The sequence below is a fragment of the Hordeum vulgare genome, chromosome 5H, assembly GCF_904849725.1.
Source record: "Hordeum vulgare subsp. vulgare chromosome 5H, MorexV3_pseudomolecules_assembly, whole genome shotgun sequence".
NCBI lineage: Eukaryota > Viridiplantae > Streptophyta > Magnoliopsida > Poales > Poaceae > Hordeum > Hordeum vulgare.
This window is the reverse complement of record NC_058522.1, coordinates 57,628,572-57,654,179: the sequence shown is the minus strand read 5'-3', so window position 1 is coordinate 57,654,179 and position 25,608 is coordinate 57,628,572.

Genomic DNA, 25,608 nt, shown 5'->3' with positions numbered 1-25,608 from the left:
TCTAGAATAAGATATTCTATGTCAATATGTATTGTTGTTCTAAAGATAATAATGATGCCTTCATGTCCGTATTTTATTTTATCGACACACGTATCTCTAAACATGTGGGCATATTTATTGTTCTCGGCTTTCGCTTGAGGAAAAGTGAGGTCTAAGCTTGGGGGAGTCATACGTCCATTTTGCATCATGCTTTTATATCAATATTGATTGCATTCTGGGCTGTTATTACACATTATGGTACAATACTTATGCCTTTTCACTATTATTATACAAGATTTACACGAACAGGGAGAATGCCGACAACTGGAATTCTGGACTTGAAAAGGAGCAAATCTGAGAGACCTATTCTGCACAGCTCCAAAATTCCTGAAATGTTACGGAGAATTGCTTCAAAATATATAAAAATAATGGGCGAAAGAAGCACGGGAGGGGACCCACCAGGTGGCCACAAGCCACGGGGGCGCGACCTACCCCCCTCGTTGTGCCCTACAGGCTTGTGAGCCCCCTGGCAGGCCTCCGGTGCCCATGTTCTGCTATACGAAGGGTTTTGACCTGAAAAAAAATTCATATCAGAGCTTTCAGGACACGACACCGCCGTCTCGAGGCGGAACTTTGACAAAACCAATCTAGAGCTCCGGCGGAGCTATTCCATCGGGGAAACTTCCCTCCCAAAGGGGAAATTCAAGCCATCGTCATCACCAACGATCCTCTCATTGAGAGGGGGTCAACCTCCATCAACATCTTCATCAGCACCATCTCCTCTCGAAACCCTAGTTCATATATTTTATCCGATCTTTATCTCAAAACCTTAGATTGGTACCTGTGGGTTGCTAATAGTGTTGATTACTCCCTATAGTTGATGCTAGTTGGTTTATTTGGTGGAAGATCATATGTTCAGATCCTTAATGCTTATTAATACTCCTCTTATTATGAACATGAATATGCTTTGTGAGTAGTTACATTTGTTCCTGAGAACATGCGATAAGTCTTGTTGTAAGTAATCGTGTTAATTTGGTATTCATTCGATATTTTGATAAGTTATATGTTGTCTCTCCTCTAGTGGTGTAATTTGAACGTCGACTACATGACACTTCACAATTATTTTGGCCTAAAGGAAGGCATCGGTAAATAATAAGTAGATGATGGGTTGCTAGAGTGACATAAGCTTAAACTATAGTTTATGTGTTGCTTAATAAGGGGCTGATTTGGATCCATAGGTCTATTGCCATGGTTAGATTTATCTAAATTCTTCTTTCGTAGTTGGGGACCCTTGCGAGAGAGGTTAATAACAAGTGGGAGGTTTGTCCAAGTAAGGTCAACACCCGAGCGCCGATCCGCCCACATATCAAATTATCAAAGTAACGAACGTGAATCATATGAGCATGATGAATACTAGCTTGACATAAATTCCCATGTGTCCTCGGGAGCACTTTTCTTTATATAAGAGTTCGTCCAGGCTTGTCCTTTGCTACAAAAAGGATTGGGCCACCTTGTTGCACCTTAGTTACAATTGTTACTTGTTACCCGTTACAAATTACCTTAACACAAAACTATCTCTCACCGATAGTTTCAGTGCCTGCAGAGAATACCTTAATGAAAACCGCTTATCATTTCCTTCTACTCCTCGTAAGGTTCGACACACTTACTTATCGAAAGGACTACGATAGATCCCCTACACTTGTGGATCATCAGGGAGTTGATGCGTCCATTTTGCATCATGCTTTTATATCAATATTCATTGCATTATGGGATGTTAATACAAATTATGGTACAAGGTTTACATGAAGAGGGAGAATGCCGACAGCTCGAATTCTGGACTTGAAAATGAGAAAATCTTAGGGACCTATTATGCACAGCTCCAAAAGTCTTCAAAAGTTACATAGAACAGTTTTGGAGTTTATAAAAAATATTGGGCGAAAAAATACCATAGCGGACCCACCATGAAGTCACTAGCGAGGGGGCGTGACCTACCCACTAGTCGCGCCCTGCAGGCTTGTGGCCCCCCTGGCATGCCCCTAGTTCCCATCTTCTCCTATATGAAGGGTTTTGGCCTGAAAAATATCATATCAGACCTTTCGGGACGAGGCGCCGCCATCTCGAGGTGGAACTTCGACAGAACCAATCTAGAGCTCCGGCGGAGCTATTCCGCTGGGCGAAAGTTCCCTCATTGATGGGGTTATAGTCCTAGGGTAGGGTCATAGGCCTACCCTATAGGTCCTACCCAAGGACTACCCCTCATAAGGGAGAAGGCCCTTAGTCAGTTCCGACTGAACTAAGGAGTTCCCATCATCCAGTCGGTAATAGATCCTCGACCATGCAGTCGGAGACGAGCATTCGGAGTATATCAAACTAACCGACTGGATTCCACTCTGTGCATCGTAACCCCCCTGGAGGGAAACAGTCATACGTTTCCATGTGCCTTTATTAGCATTTAAGACATACGTTACCTGTAAGGTAGGCATTTATTCGCCACTACTCCACCCCTGTGCACCGAACCGTTGTGAAGGGCAGCGCACTCTATATAAGACACCCTCCCCCACTGGTGCAGAGGTTAGCAATTCACTTTATTCCATATCCCACTCGACAACAAGCTCCCAGAGCACTGAGACGTAGGGCTATTACCTCCACCGCAGAGGGGCCTGAACTCATACAACCTCGCCGTAGCTAAGGCTCTGCCCATCCTTTCGTACCCTACACATCTACTGTCAGACTTATACCCACGATAGTTGGCGCCCACCGTGGGGCAGGCGTCTAAGCGACTTCCGGTGAATTTGCGACTACATCATTTCGTCATGTCGTCCGGTGGAAATTCGAGCATGGGTCAGGAGATCCTCTTCGGCGCTCTCTCCTTCATCGTCGACGATTCGGCATGGCTTCGGGACGCCCCTCTCGACGTCGAGGCGCTTCCCCGCGCGGGGCTATGCACTTCCGTACCGGCGCCTCCGACATTCTTCTTCAACAGCAGTCGGCTCCGGTGTCGACCTACACCGTCATCACGCGCCGCAACAAGTGGTCCCGCCGTGGACGGCTCCAGCGTTGGGTCCAACACGCCCAGGCGCGCCAGAACGCGTCTTCACAAGTGGCGGTCCTAGAGTCGGTTGTGGTTGCCCCGCCGTCCCAGCGCTCGGACTCGATTCTGACTGAGTTTCCTTCCGAGTACGTGGGTCGCGGGCCTGCAGCAGAAGTACACATGGCCAACTCCCATGAAGGTCCCCATCAAGCTGGCCGAAACGAGCACGAGATCGGCGAAACATCCGACGCTCGCCGTCCACCTCGCCGTTCTGCCAATCGGCACACTCGGGGGAACAACGTGGAGTTGGTCCGCACACCCATCTCAACTTGGTTGTGGCTGCCAAGATAGCCGATTCCCTTCAGCCGACTGATTCAGAGGCTGGCAGGGGGATCAAGCAAATCCGCGCCCGGTTGCACACGGTGCAGCAGCAAAATTCGGCGGTCTCCCAGTCGCACAACAGGATCCACAATAGTTCTGTTCATGCGAATACGCATCGGTCAGTTCACAGCCCTGGTTCTCATCAGCGACACAGGGGAGGCAGCCGTTCCATAAATCCCGAAGATCGTCACCGTTCACGCACCCCTCCGCGGGGTGGGCCCTACGGGCCCCGACATCATGATGATCGGCGTTCAGTCGGTGACACTTACGACCCAAGGCCCGACGCGAGAGGGCATATCGCCCAGCGGAGGGTCTACAGGGGCCGAGCCCACCGCGATGGTTATGATATTGACCGTCCGAGTGGAAGCAGGACCATTGTTTCTGGTCCCGAGTGTTTCAGTCGAGCCATCCGTTCGTCTGACATCCCTCCCAATTTCCGATTGGTGACGGGAATCAGCAATTTTACAGGAGAGTCCAAGCCAGAAACGTGGCTGGATGATTACCGAGTGGCAGTCCAGATCGGAGGAGGGGACGACCACGTCACCATGAAGCACCTCCCTCTGATGCTCGACGGCTCGGCGCGAGCATGGCTGAACCAGCTGGCCCCCTCAAGCATCTACAGCTGGGCAGATCTGGCCCGAGTGTTCATCAGAACCTTCAAAGGGACGTGCAAGCATGGTGCTGGCCTCGTGGAGCTCCAGCATTGTGTCCAGAATCAGAATGAACCCCTGCGTGATTTCATTCAGCGTTGGACAACCCTCTACCACACAGTGGAGAACGTCACAGAGCATCAAGCAGTCTGCGCCTTCAAGGCAGGCGTGCGGTACAGGGATCTGTACCTGAAGTTCGGTCGAACAGGCGACATCTCCATGAGCAAGATGATGGAGATAGCGGCACCCTGTGAAAATGGCGAAGAAGAGGACCGCATCCAAAGCGGCAAGCACAAAACAGTCGCCGATGGAGATGGGAATAACACTCGGAAGCAGAAGCAGAAAGCTCCGTCCACTCCGCAGGCAGAAGCCGTAGCAGTAACCAATGCAAAGTTCAAGGGCAAAGGGAAGGCTCAGTTCACCCCCAAGAAGAAGCAGTTCAATAATCCCATCCTGGACCAGCCGTGTCCGATTCATACGAAGATGGATGAAGAGGGCAACGCCATATATCCGAAGCATACCACTCGGCAATGTCGCCTCTTGATCCGGGGGTTCGGCGAAGGGCAACCGACTGAAAAGGACAATGAACAGGATGAGGAGGATAAGCAGGATCCGTTCCCCCAAGTCCACGCAACACTGATGATTTTTGCTGACGTTGAGAGCAAGAGTCGATTGAAGCTGGTGAACAGGGAAGTGAACATGGCCACCCCTACCAACCCCAAGTTCCTCAAATGGTCTCAGACTGCAATCACCTTTGACCAGTCGGATCATCCAGCACACGTACCCACCCAAGGGAGACAGGCTCTGGTCGTCGACCCGGTTGTGGAAGGAGTCCGACTGCGCAAAGTCCTCATGGACGGCGGCAGTGGCTTGAACATCATGTACACCGACACTCTCAAAGGGATGGGCATTCCGATGTCCAAACTCAGTGAGAGCAGCATGCAGTTCCATGGAGTCGTCCCTGGGCGAAAGGCCAAGTCACTCAGCCAGATCGCGTTGGACGTCGTTTTTGGCTCCGACAAGAATTTCCGCAAGGAAAAGCTGACGTTCGAGGTGGTGGACTTCCAGAGCGCGTACCACGCAATTCTGGGCCGCCTAGCGTACGCATGTTTCATGGTCCGTCCATGTTATGTGTACCTGAAGCTAAAGATGCTAGGCCCGAAAGGTGTGATCACTATCACAGGCAATCGACAGCGGGCCGAAGAGTGTGTGCAGCAGGGATCACGGATCGCCGATCAGCAGATGGTTGTCCTCAAGCTTGACGAGTACAAGAAAACAGTCGACCCCGCTGACTTGATGCGTGCGAAGAAGCTAGCTTCCGAGTCTGCATTCCAGTCGGCGGGAGAGACTAAGAAGGTCAGCATCCACCCGACGGAAGACACCGCTGCCCCGACGAACATCTCCACCACCCTCGATCCTAAATAGGAAGCCGAGCTCATCCAATTCCTCCGTGAGAACTGGGACATCTTCGGATGGAAGCCTTCTAACATGCCAGGTGTACCCAGGGAGTTGGCGGAGCACCGACTGCACGTGGATCCCGCCGCTCGGCCTGTCCGAGAATGCCTGCGCCGGTCCGCCGCGCACAAGAGGAAAGCAATCGGGGAAGAGGTGGCCAAGCTTTTAGCAGCCAACTTCATTCGCGAGGTTCACCACTCCGAGTGGCTCGCCAATGTTGTCATGGTGCCCAAGAAGGACAAGTCGCTCCGAATGTGCATCGACTTCAAGCATCTCAATAAGGTCTGCCCGAAAGACCATTTTCCGCTCCCCCGCATCGATCAAATTGTCGATTCGACTGCGGGTTGCGAGCGTTTGTCATTTCTTGATGCCTACTCGGGCTATCATCAGATCCGTCTGTATGGCCCCGATGAATTAAAAACAGCCTTCATCACCCCATTCGGGTGCTTCTGCTACATCACTATGCCATTCGGTTTGAAGAATGCAGGAGCTACCTTTATGTGCATGATCCAAAAATGCCTCCTCGACCAGATCGGTCGGAATGTGGAGGCGTATATGGACGATATCATAGTCAAGTCACGCCAAGGTTCTGACCTGCTGACTGACTTGGCAGAAACATTCGCCAACCTTCGTAGGTACGATATCAAGCTCAATGCCGCCAAGTGTTCATTCGGCGTTCCCAGCGGAAAGTTACTCGGTTTCTTCGTTTCCGAATGAAGGATCGATGTCAACCCTGAAAAGATCGGGACCATCGTCCAAATGGAGAGGCCGGTCAGAATACACGATGTTCAACGGCTCACAGGTTGCCTAGCGGCTTTGAGAAGGTTTATCTGTCGACTTGGCGACAAAGCACTTCCTCTGTACCGACTCATGAAGAAATTATATACTTTCGAGTGGATAGATGAAGCCCAAGTTGCATTCGATGACCTCAAAGTCCTACTTTCCACCCAGCCGGTTCTTACTGCTCCTCTCAGTAAAGAGCCCCTTCATCTGTATATCGCGGCTACAAACCAAGTCGTCAGCACTTTTCTTACAGTCGAACGAGAGGAAGAAGGCAAAGCATACAAAGTTAAGCGGCCAGTGTATTACGTCTCCGAAGTCCTGACTCCTTCCAAGCAGAGGTATCCCCACTATCGAAAACTTATCTACGGGATTTACATGACTGCAAATAAGGTGGCTCATTATTTCCAAGACCACTCGGTGTCTGTCGTTTCTGATGCTCCGTTGTCTGAAATCCTCCACAATCGGGACGCATCGGGCCTAGTGGCGAAGTGGGAAATGGAGATGTTGTACTGCGATATCAAGTTCGAGGCCAAGAAAGCTATTAATTCTCAAGCTCTGGCTGACTTCATAGCAGAATGGGTAGAACAACAGCAACCGACCCACATCTACTCGGCTCATTGGACAATGTTCTTCGATGGGTCCAAGATGTTGAATGGCTCCGACGCTGGCATTGTGATCGTATCGCCAAAGGGTGACAAACTCAAGTATGTGTTGCAGATACACTTTGATTCCTCCAACAATGAGGCAGAGTATGAAGCTCTCCTTTATGGACTGCGCATGGCCATCGCACTCGGCGTCCGTCGCCTGATGGTCTATGGCGATTCGGATTTGGTGGTTAATCAAGTGATGAAAGAGTGGGACGTGAGGAACCCCACCATGACCACATACTGCAATGCAGTGAGGAAGCTCGAGAAGAAGTTTGAAGGTCTAGAACTCCACCATGTTCCGCGACTGAAGAACCAAGCAACTGATGAGTTGGCAAAACTCGGATCCACACGGAGACCAGTCCCGAGTGACGTCTGCCTCGAGCACCTCCACCTTCCCTCAGTTAAAGAAGATCCTTTCACAGAGGAACCAGTACAACCAAAGAGCTCGACAGATCTGACTGAAGTCGACGTACCTGCTGTGGTTGATCTGATCATGGAGATTCTTGTTGTCATCCCCGATTGGACTGTGCCGATCATTGCATATACCCTGAGGCAGGAATTACCAGAAGATGAAGTCCAGGCCAGGCAGATAGTCCGTAGGTCGAAGTCGTTCACTGTCATTGATGGCCAGTTGTACAAGGAAAGCGTTTCAGGTGTTCTTCAACGATGCATATCCCCAGAGGAGGGACAATTCATCCTGGAAGAAATTCACTCGGGAACCTGCGGTCATCACGCCTCTTCAAGAGCAATCGTCGCCAAAGCATTCAGAGCTGGCTTCTTCTGGCTGCAGGCGAACGAAATGGCTAAAGATATGGTCGACCGATGTGAAGGCTGTCAGTTCTACTCCAACAAGTCCCACAAGCCAACATCTGCGTTGAAGACAATTCCTCTTGTTTAGCCATTTGCAGCATGGGGATTAGATACAGTCAGTCCATTCAGGACAGGCCAAGGGGGATACACACATCTGTTGGTGGCAGTCGACAAGTTCACAACGTGGATCGAAGCCAAGCCCATCAAGAAGCTCGACGCTCTAACGGCTATCAAGTTTGTCAGGGACATCATCTCCACATTCGGGGTACCTCACAGCATAATCACTGACAACGGAACAAACTTTGACTAGGACAGATTCAAAGGTTTCTGTACCGGCCAAGGTATCCTAGTGGATTTTGCATCTGTGGCGCATCCCCAAACAAACGGGCAAGCAGAGCGGGCGAATGGACTTATTCTGCAAGGTTTGAAGCCTCGACTCCTACGAGAGGTGGGACATGCTACTGGTGCATGGGTCACCGAGCTACCTTCTGAGCTCTGGGGTCTCCGCACAACCCAAATAGATCTACATGGCGATCCCCGTTCTTCCTCGTTTACGGAGCATAGGCAGTCCTTCCGAGTGACTTGCTTCACAACGCTCCACGAGTTGAACTCTTCTCCGAAGCTGAAGCAGAACGAGCAAGGCAAGATGGAGTGGATCTTCTAGAGGAGGAGCGCGAGATGGCACTGACTCGCTCAACAATTTATCAACAAGATCTGCGGCGCTTCCACACGCGACACGTCAGGAATCGTACATTCCAAGCTGGCGACCTGGTTCTCCGAGTGGATCAGCAGAGACCTCATAAGTTGGCTCCCGCCTGGGAAGGACCCTTCATCATCTCCAAGGTGTTGAACAACGGTGCATACCGACTCTACAACATCAACAGGGAAACAGATGAGCCGCGAGCATGGAACGGAGATCTCCTGAAGCGCTTCTACACGTGACCGTCGACTAAAGCTATGTAAAGTACAAGTATTGGTGAAATAATACAAAGCAGATTGAGTTTTTGCAGATTCAAAATTCTTCCGCGGTCGCAGACTCCGGTGTCAAAAAAAAAACTTAGCTGCGATCAAGAATCGCCTAAGTACTGACTTTCTCCGAGTGTGCACTAAACGTCGCACTCGGGGACTTAGCAGCGATCAAGAATCGCCTAAGTACTGACTTTCTCCGAGTGTGCACTAAACTTCGCACTCGGGGACTTAGCTGCGATCAAGAATCGCCTAAGTTCTGACTTTCTCCGAGTGTGCACTAAACGTCGCACTCGGGGACTTAGTTGCGATCAAGAATCGCCTAAGTACTGACTTTCTCCGAGTGTGCACTAAACGTCGCACACGGCGACTTAGCTGCGATCAAAAATCACCTAAGTAATAACTTTCTCCGAGTATGCACTAAATGTCGCACACGGGGACTTAGCTGCGATCAAGAATCGCCTAAGTTCTGACTTTCTCCGAGTGTGCACTAAACGTCGCACTCGGGGACTTAGCTGCGATCAAGAATCGCCTAAGTACTGACTTTCTCCGAGTGTGCACTAAACGTCGCACTCGTGGACTTAGCTGCGATCAAGAATCGCCTAAGTTCTGACTTTCTCCGAGTGTGCACTAAACATCGCACTCGGGGACTTAGCTGCGATCAAGAATCGCCTAAGTACTGACTTTCTCCGAGTGTGCACTAAACGTCGCACTCGGGGACTTAGCTGCGATCAAGAATCGCCTAAGAAATAACTTTCTCCAAGTATGCACTAAACATCGCACTCGGGGACTTAGCTGCGATCAAGAATCGCCTAAGTTCTGACTTTCTCCGAGTGTGCACTAAACGTCGCACTCGGGGACTTAGCTGCGATCAAGAATCGCCTAAGTACTGACTTTCTCTGAGTGTGCACTAAACGTCGCACTCGGGAACTTAGCTACGATCAAGAATCGCCTAAGTAATAACTTTCTCCGAGTGTGCACTAAACGTCGCACTCGGGGACTTAGCTGCGATCAAGAATCGCCTACATACAAATTTTCTTCGAGTGTGCACTAACCGTCACACTCGAAGACTTAACTGCGATCAAGAATCGCTTAAATGAGAAAGCTTCCTGCGACTGTATCCTACAGATACACTCGGGGACTCAGCAGACCCTCATTGAGGCTCATGTGAATGTCAAGACCACTGAAAATTACATGAGTAGCAGACCCTCATTGAGGCTCATGTGGATGTAAGACCACTGACAATTACATGAGTAGCAGACCCTCATTGAGGCTCATGTGGATGTCAAGACCACTGACAATTACATGACTAACAACCCGCTCCGAGTACGACCTTACAGTCGCACTCGAGGACTTAGCTGCAATCACGAATCACCTAAGTACTACAATGCCTTCGACTGTATCCTACAGATACACTTGGGGACTCAAAAGGCCCTTAGTGAGACTCATGTCGATGTCAGGACCATGACTACCTGAGTAGCAGAACCTCATTGGGGCTTATGTAGATGTCAAGACCACTGGCAATTACATGAGTAACAATCCGCTCCGAGTACGACCTGACAGTCGCACTCGAAGACTTAGCCGCGATCACGAATCGCCTAAGTACTCTATTGCCTTCGAGTGTATCATATAGATTCACTCGGAGATTCAGCAGACCCTCCGTGAGGCTCATGCAGATGTCAAGACAACTGACAATTACATGCTTCGCATGTTTGCCATTGGCTTCACCAAGAAATGCCAAACAAAAACTCGAGCCAAAATTGTATCAACAACTCTTTGGCAACAGAAGAGCAAAAGATTCGATTCAAATTCAAAGTTCACCTAAAGATAGTTGGCTCGGTGTGGATCAAGCTTACCCGCACCGAACCAAGAATGCGACAGCCAACAGCAGTGGCCAAAGTTTCTTACAACCAACACTCGGTATACCGAGGTAAAAGTTTTCTTAAGCGTCGTCAGGACTGGCGCTAGGACTGGCGGGCTCTACGAATGTGTCCAGGTCGATCCCGTCGATGATGCGGGTGGCGCTCTCAGGGAAGGTCTCCATGAAGTCTTCGAATCGCAGCTTCTTCGTGTTGGCGACCTGTAACGCCTTCAGCTTCTCTTCACGCACCTCCTTGCAATGCACTCGGACCAGAGACAGAGCAACGTCCGCACCACAGCGAGCCGCAGACTTCTTCCATGACTGCACTTGGTTTGGGACCTCCTCCAGCCGAGTCATCAAGCCTTCCATCTCGTGCCGAGACTTGTCTTCAGGCCAAAGCTCCTTGTCGATCCGGCCGACGACTTCTCTCACTCGACCGATGAAAGGCCCAACTTTGCCCAGGCGAATGTGCGCTCGGAGCAGATCTCGATTGGCGTCCTCGCCGAGTGGAATGTTCTCAAGAATCGACCGCTCAACGTCAGCTGCTTCAGCCTCAACGTCCATGCAAAAATCTTCAAAGACAGGACGAGCAAACAATAAGCGCCGAGTGAAATGCACATACCACAAGCACTCGGAAAAACAAAACTTACGACCCAGAAGTGCTATCATCTTCCGGGCCCAGTCACTGACATATTTTTCTTGTGCTATACACCGCCTGTTCAGCACTTTCATTTGTGCCATCAGCTCGGTCCTTTGCGCCTTTATTCTCTCCACTTCAGAATTCAATGCCTTGTTTGCCTCACGGGCCTGCTCCAAGGACTTTTCTCGTTCCGCCAGAACATCCTTCATACCAGCCATTGCAACCATTGCCGCATCCAGCTCACCAGCAAACTGAACCTTTTCAGCCCTAAGAGTCTCGTACGATGTCCCCATCTCACAAGTTTTCTGCCAGCCAGTGCCAAGAGACGGTCAGACAAATCCAAGAATAAAAAAATCTAAGTTCTTCAAACACCTGTCGACTCAAGCAGTCGACAGCGGTCTCGGGGACTACACCCAGTGGGTTCACTAAGAGTGACCCCACTGGCATGAAACTCAAACAGGTCCGCCCTATTGAGCTACATGACAACACCTAAGCCTATGAGGCTACTGCTACCCGACCTAAGTAAAATTACTCTCGGGGACTCATCCAGTAGGTGCACTCCGAGTGCCCCAACTGCTAGCATTCGAACAGATTAATTTTTGATCTACTCAAGTCAACAAAAAGTGTGTATAAAGACAACTGCTGGTGCAAGCACTCGACAGAAGTCTCGGGGACTACACCCACTGGGTTCACTAAGAGTGAACCCATTGCAAAAATCATACGATATCCGAGCACACCCAGTGGATTACAAGAGAAAAGTAAATACTTACTAGCCCACTTACTCGGATATCGTCCCGCAGTTCCAAGCTTCGCTGGTACAGGGATGCGATGGAGTCGTACGCCTTCTTGGCCTCTCTCGCCATTAGCTCTGCCTGCACCATGGCCCCCTTGGACGCTCCCACCTGATCCTCCGGGAGGCGCTGGACGTTGTACTCGACAGTCGACGGGCCTGGCATCGTTGGAGGCTCCTTGGGCATCCCAAGGCCCGCTCCAGTCGATTCAGCAGCAACCAGCGCAGTTTCAGTCGACGGCATCGCATCAGTCGGCGGCACGTCCGCGGCGAGAGCAGTAAATGGCGGAACAGCCTCAAGGACAGGCACCGCAGCTTGCTCAGACCTCCCCTGGTCACCCTCATCCACATAAATCTCCCCTGAGGGAAACCCGACCGAACGGCGTGAGATCACAGGAAAAAAGGCAAGACCGAAGACAGAATTTGTGATGCAATAATGCAAACTCTCGGAATCGCTACGACACACCTGGCTGGGACGAGACAACATTGTCCATGTCCATGGGATCATCCCCCTAGCGTGCCGGAGAGGTGGCAGAGGTAGCAACTCTGTCGAGTGAAATTCATTCGACCAATAAACATGAGTTCAATCGAATATCGGAAGAAGTTAGAAGAACAATGCACTTACCTTTAGGTGACGGGAACGATAACCCTCATCCGCGGCAAAGGCTTCCAAGGTTTAGATCCGCTCGGTTTGGCCACCTTGGAAGGCTGACCTGCAGGCTCAGCAGCAGCGTCCCTAGTCCTCTTGATGCTCCGAGCACTCGGAACCACGGGAACAGTTGGCGGGGTGCTCGGAACCATAGGAGCGGTTGGCGGGGCACTCGAGGATGCTCGAGGGGCCGAGGGAGCCGCATGTTCATGTCGGCGTTTGTTTCGAAGCTCTGGCGGCGGGGGTGGCGAGTTCTTCTCTTCGTTTTCCTCCTCCTCTTCCCCAGACTCCTCCTCCGTCTCCCCACTTTCGGAGATGTACTCGACGCTCTCCATGCTGCCCTCCTGGCTGCCCTCCTCCTCCTCCTCGACCGGGTTCCCGTTCGAGACAGGACAGAACCAGTTGGTCCACTTCTGCATAAAATACAGTCGGCGACATCAGACGTCAGATAGTGATTCAAGAAAGCGACAAATCTAAGACAGTTATGTGCACTCGACAAGTTGTACTCACCTAGTTTGGAGGAGGGTTGTCCGCGCAGAAAGCCTTCACTCGCCGGGACCCTCTGAGGTTCTCGTAGGCGCCTGTGATCTGGAGCACCCACGACGCCACCGTCTCCCCGGTCACGTACTCGACGTTGGTCCGAGTGGAGTCTTCGGGCCCCGTGTAGTGCCACATGGCATGGTCTCGGGCCTGCAGTGGTTGGATGCGCCGGCCGAGGAAAACCTCCAACAAATCTATGCCGGTGACTCCCTTTCTGATGACATCTACGAGTGCGTCGACCAGAGGCTGGATATGGATCTTCTCCGCCTTCGTGAGCGCGAGCTCCTTAGGCGGAGCTGGTCGATCTAAGATAAAAGGAGGCAACCCTGTCGTGGCATTCGGGCAAGCAACGTCCTGGCAGTAGAACCATGTCGACTGCCAGTTCCTAACCGATTCACTCAGCTGAAGAGCGGGATAACTACTTTTGCTCTTCTTTTGGAAGCCTAAGCCTCCGCAAAGCTAGAGAAGGTGAGTCTTATCATCCGACTGATTAAGTCATTTGATAGTTTGGGATCTAGCAGAGACGATATGTTTGAAAAGCCCCCAATGGGGAGGACAGCCGATGAAGCACTCACACAAGACTACGAAAGCAAAGAGATGAGCTATGGCATTCGGGGGAAAGTGGTGGAGCTACGCCCCGAAGTGGTTCATTATGCCTTTGAAGAAAGGATGTGGGGGCAGGGAGAAAGCTCGAGGCACGTGGCTGAGCAGCAGGACGCGCTCCCCCTCCCGGAGCACCGGCTCGGTCTCACCCTCCGCCGGCAACCTCCATGTCTTGTGCGCGATCATCCCGTGCTCCACCAGCTCCAGCAGGTCCTCCTCCATCACCGTGGAGGGGAGGAAGTCCCCCTGGATCCACCCCGCCGGTAGCGTTCGCTGCCTCCGCTGAGCAGGAGCCGCCGCCTTCCCCCTCTTCTTCCGCGCCTCTAGCTTCCTAGTCTGCCCCTTTGTCATGGCGAAACCTGCGGATTCGCGAGGGAGAAGGAGAAGGAAGAAGCTTGGGGTGCGCGGAGGATGGCGAGAGAAGCGGAGGAAAGGCAAGATATCCAGCGAGCGTAACGAAAAAACCCTCGCCGCTGAGGTTTAAGTAAGGTTCCGACTGGGTCACTGGCAAGTGGCCCCGAAATCTTATCCCCCCACCGGCCGCGGCGATATCAGTGGAGAAGATGAAGGCGCGGGAATCGAGGCGTTAGGCACTACTCGAGCGCAATGTCGTCATCCCCGCTGAGCGCGCGGTAACCGAAATTTGAGGATTCCAGAAAATCCGCCACTGTCAGTTGACTGGTCACGTTAGAAGATACCACGGAAGCACTCGGTTTCCGACAGTTTGTTTCACAAATACTTACACTCGGATCGTTGGTCAGAAAAGATAAAATGGATCAAGGCAAGCAATGCCAAAGTCACATCCGTACCAGTCGGATCCAAACTTCAAGCATCGCTTCGTCGTTCCAACCCCAATCCATTCGGGGACTAATGATGGGGTTATAGTCCTAGGGTAGGGTCATAGGCCTGCCCTGTAGGTCCTACCCAAGGACTACCCCTCATAAGGGACAAGGCCCTTAGTCAGTTCCGACTGAACTAAGGAGTTCCCATCATCCAGTCGGTAACAGAGCCTCGACCATCCAGTCGGAGACGAGCATTCGGAGTATATCAAACTAACCGACTAGATTCCACTCTGTGCATCGTAACCCCCCTGGAGGGAAATGGTCATACGTTTCCATGTGCCTTTATTAGCATTTAATACATACGTTACCTGTAACGTAGGCATTTATTCGCCACTACTCCACCCCTGTGCACCGAACCGTTGTGGAGGGCAGCGCACTCTATATAAGCCACCCTCCCCCGCTGGTGCAGAGGTTAGCAATTCACTGTTTTCCATATCCTACTCGACAACAAGCTCCCAGAGCACTGAGACGTAGGGCTATTACCTCCACAGCAGAGGGGCCTGAACTCATACAACCTCGCCGTAGATAAGGCTATGCCCATCCTTTCGTACCCTACACATCTACTATCAGACTTATATCCACAAGACTCATGGAGGGGGAAATGAAAGCCATCGTCATCACCAATGATCCTCTCATCGAGAGAGGGTCAATCTCCATCAACATCTTCATCAGCACCATCTGCTCTCCAAACCCTATTTCATCTCTTGTATCCGGTCTTTGTCTCAAAACCTCAGATTGGTACATGTGGGTTGCTAGTAGTGTTAATTACTCCTTGTAGTTGATGCTAGTTGGTTTATTTGCTGGAAGTTTATATGTTCAGATCCTTAATGAGTATTAATACTCCTCTATTATGAATAAGAATATGCTTTGTGAGTAGTTACGTTTGTTCCCCAGGACATGGGATAAGTCTTGTTATAAGTAATCATGTGGATTTGGTATTCGTTCGATACTTTGATAAGTTATATGTTGTCTCTCCTCTAGTGGTGTCATTTGAACGTCGACTACATGACACTTCACCATTATTTGGGCCTAGAGGAACGCATTGGGAAGTAATAAGTAGATGATGGGTTGCTAGAGTGACAGAAGCTTAAACCCTAGTTTATGCGTTGCTTCGTAAGGGGCTAATTTGGATCCATATGTTTATTGCCATGGTTAGATTTATCTTAATTCTTCTTTCATAGTTGTGGATGCTTGCGAGGGAGGTTAATCATAAGTGGGAGGTTTGTTCAAGTAAGGGTAGCACTCATACATCTCCAACGTATCTATAACTTTTGATGGTTCCATGCTATTATCTTGTCAACTTTGGCTGTTTTGTATGCATGAATATGCTATTTTATATCTTTTTTGGGACTAACCTATTAACTCAGTACCAAGTGCCAGTTTCTGTTTTTTCCGCGTTTTTGACCTTTTTCAGGGGAGAATATTAAACGGAGTCCAAACAGAATAAAACCTGCGGAATGATTTTTTCCATAACAGAAGATACGCAGGGGATTTGAGAACAAAAGCAAAGGACCACGGGGGAGGTCACAAGCCCCCTAGTCACGGTCTGGGGGGCGCCTAGCAGGCTTGTGGGCCCCCCGTGGCTCCTTTTCTCTACTTCTTCCGCCTATAAATTCTCCAAAAATCCAAAACTGCCAAAGAGAGCCACGAAAATACTTTTCCGCCGCAAGCTTATGTCTCCGCAAGATCCCATCTGGCGCACGTTCTCGTACCCTGCCGGAGGGGTATTCGGACATGGAGGGCTTCCTCATCAACACCATTGCCTCTCCGATGATGCGTCAGTAGTTCACCACAGACCTTCGGGTCCATAGCTAGTTGCTAGATGGCTTCTTCTCTCTCTTGGATCTTCAATACAAAGTTCTCCATGATCTTCATGGAGATCTATCCAATGTAATGTTCTTTTGCGGTGTGTTTGTCGTGATCCGATGAATTGTGGATTAATGATCAGATTATCTATGAATATTATTCTAGTCTCCTCTGATCTCTTATATGCATGATTTCGTATACTTGTAATTCTCTTCGAGTTGTGGGTTTCGTTTGGCCAACTTGATATATAATTCTTGCAATGGGAGAAGTGCTTGATTTTGGGTTCATACCATGCGGTGTCCTCACCCAGTGATAGAAGGGGTAGCGAGGCACGCATCATGTTGTTGCCATCAAGGGTAAAAAGATGGGGTTTATATCTATTGCATGAATTTATCCCTCTACATCATGTCATCTTGCTTAAGGCGTTACTCTATTTGTTATGAACTCAATACACTAGATGCATGCTGGATAGCGGTCGTTGTGTGGAGTAATAGTAGTAGATGCAGACCGTATCGGTCTACTTGTCGAGGACGTGATGCCTATATGTATGATCATTGCCTTAGATATCATCCTGACTTTGCACAATTCTATCAATTGCTCGAGAGTAATTCGTCCACCCACCATGATCCTTGCTATCATGAGAGAAGCCTCTAGTGAACACTATGGCCCCGGGTCTACTTCACATCATATTTTCAGCTCTACACTTGTACTTTGTTGCACTTTCCACCTTCAGATCTCACCTTGCAATTAATCATGAAGGGATTCACAACCCCTTTATAGCGTTGGGTGAAAGTTTATTTGTTTTTGCACAGGTACATTGGTGACTTGTCTTGATACTCCTACTGGATTGATACCTTGGTTCTCAAACTGAGGGAAATACTTACTGCTACTGTGCTGCATCACCCTTTCCTCTTCAAGGGAAAAACCAACGCAAGCTCAAGAGGTAGCAAACACCCAAGCGTCGGGCCACCCACATATCAAAATATCAAAGTAATGAATGGGAATCATACGAGCATGATGAAAACTAGCTTGACATAAATTCCCATGTTTCCTCCGGAGCGCTTTTCCTTCTATAAGAGTTTGCCCAGGCTTGACCTTTGGTACAAAAAGGATTGGGTCACCTTGGTGCACCATTGTTACATTTGTTACTTGCTACCCGTTTATGACCCACAAGTGTAGGGGATCTATCATAACCTTTTCGATAAGTAGAGTGTCGAACCCAACGAGGAGGAGAAGGTACAGACAAGGGATCTTGAGCAAGGAATAACTGCAAGTACTGAAAGGTAACTTTTTATAGGTTTTCTAGTAATAGCAACAAGGAAATAAATGCAAGGAAAGTAAATGGTGCCGAGGTGCAGCAAGTGGCACAATCCTTTTGAACACAAAGGATAAGACGAGGCACTGAACTTATAAAGACTAAGGCAATCCTGAGGACACACGGGAGAGATAGTCAAGTGCTTTCGCCATATTCCATCTAGTACTATGTTTTGTGATGATAAGTGTTATGTGGGTGGATCTTAACTAGTGCACCGTCTAGGCTAAGACAAGTAGACTCTTATGATTAATCCCTCTTGCAAGCATCCGCAAATACAAGAGAGAAATTAAGGCAAAGCCTAACCATAGGAATAAGCTTTAGGATCCAATACCCCCTCATGCAAAAGTATGCGAACTGGGGTTCAGGTTTCTGTCACTCCGGCAACCCACCATAAGCATTCTTTATACACGATGCATTACCCTAGGTCCTTAAAAAGGCAAAGTGTTATGTAGTCGACGTTCACATAACACCACTAGAAGAATAACACCATAACTAAAATATCAATCAACACATATTACTTCAACATCATATGACTACTAGCATCTAGACTTTTCCCATGTCCTCAAGAACTAACAGAACTACTCACAAGACATAAAATAGATCATGATCAGAGGTGATGAAAATATGATTAACAATCTGGTCATAACAATAATCCTCCAACAAAACGCAATTGCATTAACCACAAAAGAGTAATCAACACCGGTATAGTAGAGGGATGAATAGTGCAAGGTACAACTACGATTGCAATGGTGAAGTGAGATGGGATGAAGATGGAGATGGTGTTGGTGATGGTGATGAGGATCTCAATGATGCCTGTGACGATGGTGATGACGATGACGATGATCTCCCCTTCCGGGAGGAGTCCCCCCCCCCGGCGAAATCTGCCCGCCGAAAAGGTCTTTTCTTCTCTGTAGGTTTTCACCGCCGAGCGGCGGCCGAACTGCGAAATCTCTTTTGTCCCCATAACTTTTAGGTCAAGAGGATCATATAGGCCAAAGAAGAGTGTTGGAGGCGGGACCCACCACCCAGGCGGCCTCTAGGCGCGGCCTAGGGGTGACCCGTGCCAGCACGTCGCCTTGGTGACGTGTGGCCCCCCTCCGGTCCTTCTTTGGCCTCTCTTCGGGGTCTGTTCAGAAACTCCTTCCCTCAAATTTTCAGCACAGTTGGAGATGTTCTCATATGGTAACTCTTCGTGCTATTTTCTCCGTCGAATCCTGCATGTGCTTTTTCGGCACCGGAAAGTTGTAAATTGTGTAAAATAATCCAAAACACTATAAGTACATCATCATAATGTGAAATATATCAATGAATAGAGACAAATTATGATTCAAAATAGTGATGCATTTTGGACGTATAAACTCCCCCAAGCTTAGACCTCACTTGCCCCCAAGCGAATACTGAGCTCGGTAAACCAGTCCACAAGTTTAGAGAGTGAAGTGTCGATAAATAAGAATGCAGACAAGCAACATCATAATTTCTCTACAAGACTCAACCATCCTCAACAACAATCTCAACTCATAAGGCTCATATGAAACAGTAACATCAATCACAATCAAAAGTAGAGCGAAGAAAACTCATCAAACCATGGCTAACATTTCCTTGGTCAAAGAACAACTAGTAACTTTTGACTTTTGCGCTTTCTCTTATATTTCGATGAGATCAATTGAAGCTTTTTGAAAGAACATGTTATTTGTCAAGAAGTGAAAATGCTAACACAAAGGAAGATGTTTGCTTTAGCTCGGCTTTAAAAAACAACCTACTTATCTTAATGATAATATCAACAAAGGTGTGATATGGCAATTCACAATGAAACAATTTAAATGCATGCATCCTTGTCCACATAAGGTGTCTGCTCTTTTTAGGATAGAAATAAGTAGGTTTTACTGACTCAACATAAAAGTAAAGGATTGGCCCTTCGCAGAGGGAAGTTGGGAAAATTGATGTGCTAGAGCTTTTAGGGATTTTGAAAATCAACAAGATTGTAAAACAAGCTTTTGAGAGGTGCATAATTTGTCAATGAATGCTAGTAGATAGCCCAATACTTCTCATGCTGGACAATTTTTGAGGAACGACTCCCAAAGTGGGGACGATCACATCCCCTTAGTCGCCTTTGTTTATCACTACCAAATTTTTCTGATTTCTCATCAACAAAGTGTGAAGGAGGTTTTGTTTGTTGTCATTATATTTTACGATGTGGGCGCCCTCATGCCAGTCCCTTCTGGTACTAGGGGTTCGCAGATTAAACATGCAAACCCAGGATAAAACTTGTCCAGCATGAGAAGATCATGAATTATCTACTACTTCCTCATGAGCTAAAACAGAGGCACAAAACAGGGAGTAATATCTGAAGGTTTAAAGATAGCACATGAGTAATATACTTTAGGAGTGGCGGTGAAATACCACGTATAGTGAAGGTATGGTGGACTCTTGGGAAGGTTGAGGTTTCAAGGTACACTAGTGGAAAACAGGCCTTTGGCCGGGACCCTTTAGTCCCGGCCTGCCTCTGGGCCGGGACAAAACGCCCGGCCACGTCGCCCCAATTCTCAATGCCTCCCTCGAGGCTTTAGTCCCGGCCCGTAAGGAGCCTTTAGTCCCGGTTCGTCTCCCAAACCGGGACTAAAGAGCTACGCGGTGGGCAGCCCGCATGTGCGCCACCTTTAGTCCCGGTTCATGTCCCAAACCGGGACTAAAGGTCTGACACGTGGCCTGCCGTAGTGGTGGCAACCGTTGGTATCCCTCTTTAGTCCCGGTTGGTGGCTCAACCCGGGACTAAAGGCCCAAACGGTTTGCATCCCGCTTCCGAAAACCACAACCGAAGCAGAGTCTCTGTCGCGTCGCCCTTTCTCTGTTCTTCTCCCTCTCTCGCTCTCGCTCTGTTCTTCCCCTCTCTTCTTCCCTTCTCTTCTTCCACCATGCCAACTCGCTTTGGAGAGGTGCTCGCACATGGCAAGACCAAGCTCGATGTCGTGTACACGAACGAGAGATGGGAGGTGCTGCATTTTATTAGACAGTTGAAGGAATGGCTTGATGCCGCTGTGGATCATGAGAAGTTCTTGGGGCTTGATCTGGAGTACACAGCCGATCAACGCGGTGTTGCCATCATCCAACTATGTTTCAAACACCATGTCTTGATCTTCCAATGGGCGAGGTAAGTTTTGAGGCTTTCTTTGATCCAAGGTAATGACATTGTAAGTTTATTTGTTTCAATCATAGTTGGTTCCCTTCAAATAGTTGTAGTGAAACAATTTTGATAAGTTGAAGGGGAACACAATCTGATTGGAATAGTGTTCCATAATCTGAAAAATCGTATTAGAATCAACTAGTGTTTAATATGTTCCATTGGAATCATAGTTGGTTCGCTTCAAATAGTTGTAGTGAAACAATTTTGATTAGTTGAAGGGAACACAATCTGATTGGAATAGTGTTCCACAATCTGAAAAATCTGATTGGTTCAATATGTTCCATTGAAATCATAGTTGTAGTGATACAATTTTATGTGGTGTTCTTTGATCCAAGGTTATGAAAATTTCATATAGCTAGTGATCTCTCTAGGTTCCATTGGATAGCAATATGATATGTCATAGTCATGAAAATTGCATATAGCTAGTGATCTCTCTAGGTTCCATTGGATAGCTATAGTGATCTCTCTAGGTTCCATTGGATAGCAATATGCAATATGTCTAGCTTATTGAATATTTGCAAAACCGTGGGAGAATATATATATATATATATGTCATAGTTAATTTACGGTTTCTTGATCAATTCGTTTGATATGAAAATTGCATAGGATAGCAATATGTTCTATTTGAATCCTAAAGATAATTCTCTCTTTAGTTGTAGTGAAACATGTTTCCTTATTGCAGCAGTATGTAACATTTGTTCCATTTTAATTTGTTTCTGTTGCAGTAGTGAATAGCATTGTCCAGAACTCATGGACTTCCTTCGCAGTGGCATCACTTTTTCTACCATTGACATAACGAACGACAAGCTGAATATGAGGTACAGCTTCGGTATTGAGATACCAACTGGTTGCCTCATTGATCTCCAAACGGTATTCATGCTTCGACATGTCAGGACTTCGATGGCTCATATGGCAGTTGCCTTGATCGACGAGGAGTATGGTAATATGAAGACCAATTTCCCAAAGTCTCAGCACAAACTTTGGGAGAAGGCCCCACTTCATCGTATCAACATTGAGTATGCAACAAAAGGTGCATACGTTTCATACGAGATGTACCGCAAGATTCGAGTCGTCAACTATGGCCAGCGTCACCTCGAATAAGGTGGACATTCTGATTCAGATGATTCAGACGAGTAGTGTTCTCAACGTCGAACACTTGTATAAATATATCTATGATAGCTATTATTATGTACTGTTTGGACAAGTATCATGTACTGCTTGGACCAATTTATATATGTCTAGTTTCTATTTGTGCCATTATAGTTTCCATCTTTGAATGGATTAGCCCTTTCTAACTTCATTTGCTACTTTTGAATGGTTTAGCCCTTTCTAACTTCATGGTATCATGCATTTCGACCACATATATATACAAAAAGTCTTCAGTTCAAATAAGTTCAAAAAATGAAATCCCTTTTGTAACAGATCTGTTTTTGATTAAAACACTCATTTAAAAATGAAAGACCATTAGTCCCACGTGGCGTGCAGCGGAACCACGTGGCGTGCAGCGGAACCACGTGGCGTTCCGCGGAACCACTTTTGTTGTGGGGGTCGCTTTTCCTTCTTCTTCTTGTGCTAGATATTTGTTATGCATTAGGGAAAGAAGGAATAGCGACCAGCATCGACGGTCAAAAAATCAGGTGAGGGAGTGTCCACCATACAAGAGAGAAGAAGAATGCCGACTGTTGTTGTGGGGGTTGCTTCTCCTTCTTCTCTTTTTGCTAGATATTTGTTATGCACTAGGGGAAGAAGGAGTAGCGACCATCATCGACGGTTGAAAAATCAGGTGAGGGAGTGTCCACCATACATGAGAGAAGAAGAATGTCGACTGTTGTTGTGGGGGGTCGTTTCTCCTTCTTCTCCTTGTGCTAGATATTGGTTATGCACTAGGGGAAGTAGGAGTAGCGACCATCATCGACGGTTGAAAAATCAGGTGAGCTAGTGTCCACCATATATGACAGAAGAAGAATGTCGTCTCTTATTGTGGGGGTCGCTTCTACTTCCAAAGAGATTGGCCATTTTGTACACGAAGTGCATCCAGTTTTTAACGTAACCCTCTCAACTTTCTCGCACATGCTATGTGGGTGAAATGATGATAGCATGCCAACTTTCAACATTTTCAGAGTTCATTTGTAGTGCTTCTCAATTTCAGGGTCAACTAGCTCAAAAAAAATATGTAAATGCACGAAGAATACCAAATGAAGTCAGAAATTGTTGAAATTTTGTGATGTGCCTTTGAATGGTGCATTTTGAACACACAAAAAGTATGGAGTTCAAATAAGTTCAAAAAATGAAATCCCTTTGTAAGAGATGAGTTCTAGTTCAAAACGCTGATACTTCGAGAGAGATTGTCCGTTTTGTACACGAAGTGCATCCAGTTTTTGTCGTAGCCCTCTCAACTTTTTAACACATGCTATGTGGGTGAAATGATGATAGCATGCCAACTTTCAACATTTTCAGAGTTCATTTGTAGTGCTTTTCAATTTCAGGGTCAACTAGCTCAAAAAAATAAGTAAATGCACGAAGAATACCAAATGAAGTCAGAAATTGTTGAAATTTTGTAATATGCCTTTGAATGGTGCATTTTGAACACACAAAAAGTATGGAGTTCAAATAAGTTCAAAAAAATGTAATCCCTTTGTAAGAGATGAGTTCTCGTTCGAAACGCTGATACTTCGAGAGAGATTGTCCGTTTTGTACATTAAGTGCATCCAGTTTTGGTCGTAGCCCTCTCAACTTTTTAACACATGCTATGTGGGTGAAATGATGATAGCATGCCAACTTTCAAAATTTTCAGAGTACATTTGTAGTGCTTTTCAATTTCAGGGTCAACTAGCTCAAAAAAAAAGTAAATGCACGAGGAATACCAAATGAAGTGAGAAATTGTTGAAATTTTGTGATGTGCCTTTGAATGGTGCATTTTGGACACACAAAAAGTATAGAGTTCAAATAAGTTCACAAAAATTAAATCCCTTTGTAAGATATGAGTTCTCGTTCGAAACGCTGATACTTCGAGAGAGATTGTCCGTTTTGTACACGAAGTGCATCCAGTTTTTGTCGTAGCCCTCTCAACTTTTTAACACATGCTATGTGGGTGAAATGATTATAGCATGCCAACTTTCAACATTTTCAGAGTTCATTTGTAATGCTTTTCAATTTCAGGGTCAACTAGCTCAAAAAAAATAAGTAAATGCACGAAGAATACCAAATGAAGTCAAAAATTGTTGAAATTTTGTGATGTGCCTTTGAATGGTTCATTTTGAACACACGAAAAGGATGGAGTGAAATAAGTTAAAAAAAATGAAATCCCTTTGTAAGAGATGATTTCTCGTTCGAAACGCTGATACTTCGAGAGAGATTGGCGTTTTGTACACGAAGTGCATCCAGTTTTTGTCGTAGCCTTCTCAACTTTTTAACACATGCTATGTGGGTGAAATGATGATAGCATGCCAACTTTCAACATTTTCATAGTTCATTTGTAGTGCTTTTCAATTTTAGGGTCAAGTAGCTCAAAAAAAATAAGTAAATGCACGAAGAATACCAAATGGAGTCAGAAATTGTTGAAATTTTGTGATGTGCCTTTGAATGGTGCATTTTGAACACACAAAAAGTATGGAGTTCAAATAAGTTCAAAAAAATGAAATCCCTTTGTAAGAGATGAGTTCTCGTTCGAAACGCTAATACTTCGAGAGAGATTGTCCGTTTTGTACACGAAGTGCATCCAGTTCTTTCGTAGCCCTCTCAACTTTTTAACACATGCTATGTGGGTGAAATGATGATAGCATGCCAACTTTCAACATTTTCAGAGTTCATTTGTAGTGCTTTTCAATTTCTGGGTCAACTAGCTCAAAAAAATTAAGTAAATGCACGAAGAATACCAAATGAAGTCAGAAATTGTTGAAATTTTGTGATGTGCCTTTGAATGGTGCATTTGGAACACACAAAAAGTATGGAGTTCAAATAAGTTCAAAAAAATAAATCCCTTTGTAAGAGATGAGTTCTCGTTCGAAACCCTGATACTTCGAGAGAGATTGTCCGTTTTGTACACGAAGTGCATCCAGTTTTTGTCGTAGCCCTCTCAACTTTTTAACACATGCTATGTGGGTGAAATGATGATAGCATGCCAACTTTCAACATTTTCAGAGTTCATTTGTAGTGCTTTTCAATTTCAGGGTCAACTAGCTCAAAAAAAAAGTAAATGCACGAAGAATACCAAATGAAGTCAGAAATTGTTGAAATTTTGTGATGTGCCTTTGAATGGTGCATTTTGAACACACAGAAAGTATGGAGTTCAAATAAGTTCAAAAAATGAAATCCCTTTGTAAGAGATGAGTTCTCGTTTGAAACCCTCATACTTCGAGAGAGATTGTCCGTTTTGTACACGAAGTGCATCTAATTTTTGTCGTAGCCCTCTCAACTTTTTAACACATGCTATGTGGGTGAAATGATGATAGCATGCCAACTTTCAACATTTTCAGAGTTCATTTGTAGTGCTTTTCAATTTCAGGGTCAACTAGCTCAAAAAAAAAAGTTAATAGTTTGGATAGTCAAAATAATTACTTTTGAAAATAGAAAATAGTTTTGCATTATTTATTCAATTTCAAACACTTTTCATTATCATAGTTTTGTCAAATTCTCAAATATGCAAAAAGAATTTTAATAAACATAGTTTTTAATTGAAA